Raw genomic sequence first — 8,619 nt, forward strand, 5'->3', positions numbered from 1 at the left:
GTTTATTCGACGAATCAACAACAATCTTGCTTGATCCAAGTCGATCCACAAAGAGAGAAAACCCGCTGTCATCTCCAGCGGTCCGAGGCCATCACCGTTGGCGAGCGCACGCATCCGTGCCGTTGTTTTTAGGGCGAAACGACGAGAAAGTAGAAAAAAACCGGCAAAAACAAAGTCGTAGTCGCAGTGTTAAATTAGATTGGTACTGGCTGCAGCTTTGATGAAATGCGTTTATTCATTGGAGGGTTTGTATTTGATGGCGAGGCTGCGGCGCGGGCTGGAGAGACCGCAGGCGTCGTGGCAGTGGCACGGCAATTACTGGAGTCCCGCAGACAACAAACAAACCGACTTCATTTGTTTGCTCCATGATTCTATCCCCCGCCCCCACCCCTCTTTGATTTCACCGTTTTCATGTTATCAGCCGAGACGTTTTAACTCGAGCCGGGGACAGGCAATGCGATGCAACGTAATTTAGAAAATAGAAGGGCATTAAGATGATAACCGAAAGGGAAAAATGATCAAATTGGGCCTCGCTTGCGAGATCGTTTTAGAGAGAAAAAAAACCCCACTGCTATAAACGCGACAATTTAAAGTGATTGACAAGAAATTATTAGAATAGAGCAAGCATGAAAATGAGCAAAGCTTGATTAAATAAGCACTTGTTAAAAATAATTATAATACTCACAAGCCTGCTGTCACGTGATACAGAGGCTGCCTGGCTGCACGTGCGGGCATGGTGCGTGCGGAGGGGAGGGGCGGGGGGGAGGGGCGGGGGGGAGAGGCGGGGGGGGGGAGGGCTCGCACCCCTCCCCCCTCCCCCCGTAGCGTCGCGCCGCTCACGGGAAAAGTCGCATAACGCAAATCGCGGAGATGCCGCCGATGGGGCGAGGGCTCGCGGCAGCTGGCGCTGGCGCTAAATATACAGCGAGAGAGAGAGAGTGAGATGGCGCGCGTGGTGTTTGTTGTGTGGGGAAGGGAAGCGAGGGGGGCCGGTGCGCGCGGCGCGCTGCAGGGGTTCTATCGGCCGGGGTCCGCACTTGGAGACGCGCCCCGAGCACCGGAGAGAAGCGCTCCGTGCCGGGGAGTCACTCGGCGACCTGTCCCGCCGCCTGACGCGAGGCGCAGCGTGGAGTTTGTGTGCACGGCCGCTTGGGTCAGGGTCAGGGTTAGGTTTAGGTCAGGGTTATGGTCAGGGTCAAGTTTAGGGTCAGGGTTAGGTTTAGGGTCAGGATTATGGTCAGGGTTAGGTTTAGGATCAGGGTTATGGTCAGGGTCAAGTTTAGGGTCAGGGTTAGGTTTAGGGTCAGGATTATGGTCAGGGTTAGGTTTAGGATCAGGGTTATGGTCAGGGTCAAGTTTAGGGTCAGGGTTAGATTTAGGGTCAGGATTATGGTCAGGGTTAGGTTTAGGGTCAGGGTTATGGTCAGGGTCAGGTGCAGCACAGCCCCGCTCGTGTCACTTTGTGTGTGGTTCACTGTGTGTGTGTGCCCTCCAACAACAACGGAGGGCGGAGGAGCGACGCTCACAACAACGAGCGGAGCGCCGGGTGGCTAAAACACAACAAGTTGGCATAGTAGGGGGCACAGGTGGTGCATTAGCCAGTCATCTCGGTCATCTCATTCAGTCGACCCGTGGCACCTCGGTCTGCCCCGTGACCTGCCAGCGAGCGTTCGACACTTCACGTGGTCTCAAGGTGCACATGGCCTGGCACAAGCGTCGTGGTGACGTCACCGCCACTTAGTGGCGAATGGCGGTTGTTTGTTATGTTATGTGTCACTGTGTGCCACTGTGTGTGTCACTGTGTGCGTGTCGGTGTGTGTGTGTGGTGCAGCACAGCGCCACTCGTGTCACTCCGTCCCAGAAGGTAACGTTCGGACTATCAATCCGACATCACGACAGGTTTCACCATCAATGGGGAATTTGATTGTGCTGTAGTACATTGTGTTCTTGTCTAACTATGTACATACACATTGGAAATTGCACCTTGCGATTGAATCTCTTGGCTTTGCTCGATTTTAAATTTCACAAAACATATAACTATTTTGCTGGGATGAGAGCAGTGGTGCAGTGGTGAGCGCACTGAAACCCGGCCAGCCAGATCTTGATTCCTGACCACGGATAATATTGGTGAACCAGTGACACCTGAACCAGCCCCTGTGCCCCCGTTATAACAACATCGACCGCCATTCACCGTGTAGTGACAATGTCCAAATGCGATTTTATTTTGTTGAGAATTTACGAGACGTGGACATCCACATTTGAAAGAGTGGCCTGGGTCATCTAAATGGCAAAGCAACAGCACAAGCATGTACAACAATAGAGCACATTTAAAACAGCGCAAAATGTACCACGTTACAGAAGACATTGAAAGTGCACAATCATAATCAACATTGACGGCGGTGCATCACTCGTGCCAGGCTAGGTGCGCTTTGAGGCCGCGTGAAGCGTGGAAATCTCGCTGCTTGGCAGCAGGTCATGGGACAGGTCCCAGGTGTTACAGGTTGAGTCTCTGGGATGGCTTGTCCTTTGCATTGTCCCGCGCTGGCCAGCGTGGTGATGGTAAACAAACAACACACAATGACCAGCGCAGTGTGAGGGGGGGGGGAGGTCCTCGATCCCGCAGTGCGATGACAAAGGCTTGCAGAATGAGAATTAATAGATTCATGGATTTCTTACAAATAGTTTTGGTTGAAAAAAACCTCCATTCATTTCTCACGCCTGGCTCCTTATTATTCAGCTCAAGTCTTCCAGAACAGGCTGATTGGCTGTAACATTGACTCTCTCTCTCTCTACACGTTTTTTACAGAATAGACGCCAATGTAACACGTTTGTATCGAATCACGATATGCACGCACTGTGGTGGCTCGTGGTGTTTTCACGAAGTGTAAAGATGGACTGTGTGTGTGTGTGTCTACCACTGGTGGTCGTCCTTAAGCCGTGGTCAATCCACTGCTGAACGAAGGCCTCACCAAGCCTCGCCACCTCTCACGGCCCCTGGTCTCATGACTCACCTGTATGTGATTAATAGAGGTTTTTGGGTTAGATCGCGTAAATATAAATGCGTCATTAAACTCGCCACTACCCGACACCGCCAATTAGTAAGGGGGTTGTCATGTAAACAGAACGTGCCAATTCGTCACTAGTACAGCACACCGGTGTGTTGGATAACCAAGCCAAAACATTTACAATTGTGAGTACGACTTTCGCCAGCAATTACAATTAGCATAATCAGGCGATAGTCAGATTTGTGGAGAAATATTCCTGTTTCGTTCCTTAAATAGACGGGAGATAAATGTGACGTCGTCACTTATGTGCTTATCACAGGAATGTATAACCGTTAGTAAATTAGATGACTGTAGTTTTATAATATTTAAGTACACTAATATACAGCGCAATTATATATGACCGTTATTTATTACAATTTAGACTAAAAGCCTTTTTCGAGAGAGAGATCTGGATAAAACACATTTTATAATATTTTTTAAAGGTCATGAATGATTACCGTATAAATATAATTATAATATACTGTGTATTGATGTGAGCTCATATAGCATTTAAATACAATGCCATCTCAAGAGCCTGTGTGAAAAAAAAAGAAGTGTAACGTGCAGAGTGGGGTTAAAATAAGCGGTAGATATTAATTATGTACACTCTCGGAACATGCAAAGAGTGACAATGGCTTTGCTGCATATAGATGTACACGAACGCGTGAACGATTCAAATGTAACATTTACGTCAGATTTTCTGTTTGTTATGAATTTAATTCCATTAACATTGAATTTATGAAGCACAAGACGTATAATTAATTCTGAACAGTTAATTGGGTTTGCGGCCGAAATTACATTCGTTCATTGCTCCAGAAATAATCTTTAAGAAAGTAATGTTTGCATCGCGATCGATTTGATTGTAATTACACTTCAGAGCAAGACAGAGAAATTTTGTCTGGAATGTCGCGGCCTGCCAGCAGCAGTTCGTAATGGGCCAGTCGACGGCTGTCGCAGCCACATTGATGCCAAGCTCAGATGAGCCTTCACGTGGTGCTCATCTCCTGTTCACAGCCCTATCCCAGTGGTGGAAATTCCATGTGCCTGTGACAGGGGCCAGGATATATCTAAAGGACAGCTACTGTTGAATTCTGCACTAAGCAGTACCTATTATAACGATCTCGGAGGGGTGGATGTTTGGCTGTGGACAATTGTCACGTTTATGCCAAATTTGCAGGGTGGAAGAATTTCCACTGCAAATTCATTCATGTGAATCGTTTCTTTTGTTACATCTTAAAACACAACTTATGTTACAAACGAATACATGTACGGTTAGTCTAAATAAAATATAGACTTTCATTTAGGAATTCGGATAAGAAAATCTGCGTCTGTTTATAGAATTCTCTCTCCTAACTGCTCTTGACAAAACTATCATCAGCCACTGTTTAACATGCGGCTTTCAGACCGGAGACGTGACCGTTATGAAAACGTTAGACCAATTTGCACTTCCTGCCAAATTGCGATGAGTACGATGTTTAATATACAATGAAACACACTCGAATACCATTAAATCGCACGCAATGTCTCTTAAATGGACTGTAATATTTGATGCAACGTGTCATTATTTTAAATTAACTATAATTCTATTATTAACCACTCTTGCAGTGATAACCAGGGCGGCCTGGGGAAACCGAACCGCGAACCTCTTCAACCGAGTCGCGTGCGCGCTAACCGCTGAGCCACCCCTCGCCACCCCTGCGGCTAGAATGGACACGTGACCATGAATTCCCATGCGGGGCAGCCCTCCTGAGCCAAAGGGGCCGCCCTTGCCAAACGAGCGCCCCCCCCCCAAGTGGGGGCTGGGGGTGGAGGAATGTCGAGCGGGAAGAGGGGGGGGGGGTCACCAAATCGATCGCCCTCATCCCGGACAGCCCCGGCGTGGCAGCTCGCGGCAGTCAAACGGCGCGGCAAAGCCAGCAAAGAAAATACCGCAGATGATTCGGCAGGCTCGCTCCCAATGTGGACGCAATGCACGCGATGCGGCTGGGGATAGCCACGCGGTACAGCTGCGCTGCGCCCTCCCCTGCTCACGGAACATCGTCTCGGAGACAGGTGCAAGTGCCGCCCGCCTCTTCTCAATTAGCGCGGCACATGGCAAGGACGCTAATAGCGAGCGTCTATTTTAAGGGAAGCGGACGAGTTTTTTTGGTTCTCTTGCCCTCTTCGGTAGCGATCGCGTGACTCGGTTTTGTGCAACTTTCATCGGTTCGGCTCTCCCCCGTGTTTTGCGGATTTCTGCTGCTGTATGTTGTTCGCCTTGATGTCCGACGTTTCGGCACAGCACGTGCTGGGCAGCTTCATCGACATCTGAACCGAGTTCAATTCATTGCAACTCCTTCACCCAGGCACACTGACCGGCGTGGCGACGAGCCGTGTCCAACGCAGCTTTGTTTCGTCTTCACCCAAAAGTGGATTGGCAATGCGATGTTAATGATATTATTTAAACTCGTAAAATATTGCAAGTGCAAAAACGGCACGCAAAACAAAGAAGACCTCGTCCCCTGTGTTGCAGGTAGCGGGGTCATAGCAGGTGACGGCTGAGGCAGGGGTACGAGGCAGGCGGTGTTGGTGGCTCGGTTTGTAATGTATTACCTGCTGCTGACGATGTATCTCTCATATCACAAGAGCCTCCCGTGACAACCAACTTCACATCACCTCGTGCGCGCAGCTCCGCCGAGCTAAACTCGAGCCTCTTCCCGTGTCTAATGCGAGCGCTGCCTCTCAAGGAAATGTATGACAAGCAGGGCAAAGCTTGATCGATTGATGAATAGATGTACGGTACGGTAGTTGTGCAGATTAGGATAATCATTCAAAGCGTTCTCCCACGGACACTTTGCACTGCCAAGCAACGCCCGGTAGCGCACAAACCACATTACTCACGCAAATGCTAATAGTCTCTGGAGAATTCCACGCGTTATTTTTATTCCGTAGCTCGGCATGAATGATCAAAAGCTCAGGGCCCCAAGTAGCTCATGGGGTGCCGGGATTATGGAAACAAAAATCGGGTGATTAAATATCAGCTCAAATTCATATCCTATTCATCATAGACAATACAATTGTCATGAACTCGAATTAATCTCTCTCGTCGCGATCTTGTCCGCACGTCGTATCTCCTCTCACCACACGTATCTACTGTCCGAGAGGACGTCCACCAAGGAGACGGAGCGATGAAGTTGTATGGCGTGCAGGCGCCACGCGGGTCATTACTTCGCAGGAATCGCGGGGTCGTGGTGGCGATTCCAGGATGTTCTTCGTGCAGCGGTGGACTGAACCCCACGGCGGATTAGGTGGTGGTGTTAAACGTGCAATGGGTGTGCTGTGGAGGTCGAGTTTGAGACGTGCGTACACCGCACCGGCGCATTGTAAATTAATCGCGAGCGTGCCTTGGGTCCGTCAGGTTTTTAAATGGAACGGCGATCCTCCTCGCGCGCGCACGTCCGCCCGCCTCGCCCCGTATTGTTTCTATCAATCCCGAGTAAAGGATTTCCCCGCAGCGGCGGTGCCTCCGCTGTAGGCTATGGACTTATTGATTCAGAGGTGCACTTCACTGCGCGAGATCGGTGGGCTTTAATTGCGCCGCTCGGTCGCGTGCGGTTCAGCCGCGCGTGCCGAGAGGAAGAGCCCCCGTGGGGCGAAGGGTTTGTCGGCGGTAGATTCTCTCTCGCGAGAGAGTGCGGAGCCACCCCGGATCAGATAATTAGGCTCGACGAGAACGGACAATGCCGCTAATTGTTGCTGGTGACGTTGGACCAATTCCTTCTCGCGGTCCGCGCACATCGGCAACTTTTCATGTTCAGGTTCAGCTGTCCAACACCGCTCCAATCGGCTCTCATCTGCGTCTTCATTTCTTCCTTTTGATTCTGGTCCTCCTTCCACAGCGGTCCCACGTTGTACACACCCCTCCGCAGTACACACAGCACTCACTCCACAGCACACGGACCACTCACTCCGCAGTACACACGGACCCTGCTGCACTGCACCTCGGCGTCTCTCGTATTCAGCCTGAGCCCCAGTGTCAATGCCTCTTTGAAGAGAGTGTTTTCAGATGTGTTTCGTGATGTACGTAACACATCATCATCGCGCGGCGCTTCCAGATGCGCTTCTGCGGCCGTCTGGAACGCTCTTTCTTCCGATATTACGAAGCCACTGCAGCTATGCACTTTTAAATCATCTGTATTGACAAACTCATTTCTTTAGAACTGCTTTTTTGTGTTCAGTTTCTTGTCCTTCCCGTGCACCTCCGCTTCGCGCGGTTGGCTCGGTACGGTGCGAGATAAGTTCACCGACCATGCAGACAGACGAGTGTGACGCCGGGGACGCGCATCCTACATCCTCGAGGGGTAATAGAGGTGGAGTGCTCCCCACTGGGTGCACGGGCACCACGGTGGTTTGGGATAAATGATCCATTATTTCGTTTCGCTGGCGGGATTCGTGTTTACGGAAAGGGCGTCCAAGAGACTGCTGCCACCTCCAAAGTTACAACTCTCCGGCTTACGCAGCAGAGCAAACGCGTTGTTTAGCTCCGTGTGGCAAGGAAATAGCATGCACAGATGTACATAATCATTTATAATGTGTAGCCGTTTGAGAAATACGCTGCTGGATGAAAGCCTTACGCGGAATTGTAATGTGCACATGGACAGTTCTGCGAATGAGGAAATTTAAGGTTGGTCACTGAGTGTGGCTTGAAGCAGTCGTGAACGTTTTGCGTAATATTCCAATCTTGCTTTGAGCATAATCGGACGAAGGATGTATTTGTATCTCTCCCTTTTTGCTTGAGAACCACAGACTTGAAGCGACCTCCTGTCCACGCTGCCGAGGGTAGCACTGTCCCCTGGCGCTCTGACTCATCTTGCGCACGCTCGTTGGCGACCAAGGCCGAGACCATCCACTCACTGCGCTCGAGAACCCACATTCAAACCAGGCGCTTGTCTGGATTCGAACTCAGCCGCTCAGAGGTGCCAGCTCAGCGCTCTGACCTCGGATCCACACGGCAACCTCCACGTGCACGCGGCTTCATTCCCACCGCCATCGCTGTTAGATCTCTTCCCCGACGCTAATGTCCATCTGCGAAAAGTCAACACGATAGCCTCTACCCTAATGGTAGCCTCTCCTTGTTAATTTAATTGAAAATAAATTGCCAGCTTCTTTTTTCTCTTTCATGAATTGCACCTTCATGCTGGAGTCGTGATTAGCGGGATATACTTCATTGTTAGAGACCGCTGCGGTTTAATATCCATTGCGCCCGTGAGAGCTTCAAGACTTCCTCAATCGACTTCTAATTGGCTTTCGCAGCCGCTGAGGACCTCCCGCAGTTCAAGTCGCTCCGAGCTGATTGCACGCCACCACCGCCCGTGCGTGCGGGAAGCGCTGCTGCTGCTGGGGGATCCACGCCGCTGCCGCTGCCGCCTCGACCGTGTGAGCAGCCAGGGGCCGCGTTTAGCGCGGTCAGCAGTGTTTTTTATTGGGTCGTAGTCAACAAAGTCACGGGAGATGTCTTGCTCAAATGAGCATCGCGATGTGGGTGCTCACCGCCTGCTGGCAGCACTGAGCCAGTGGTGGAAATTCCCTGTTCATG

This window comes from Lethenteron reissneri, chromosome 43, assembly GCF_015708825.2.
Source record: "Lethenteron reissneri isolate LAM-NWPU_2019-01 chromosome 43, ASM1570882v1, whole genome shotgun sequence".
In the NCBI taxonomy this organism is placed as follows: domain Eukaryota; kingdom Metazoa; phylum Chordata; class Hyperoartia; order Petromyzontiformes; family Petromyzontidae; genus Lethenteron; species Lethenteron reissneri.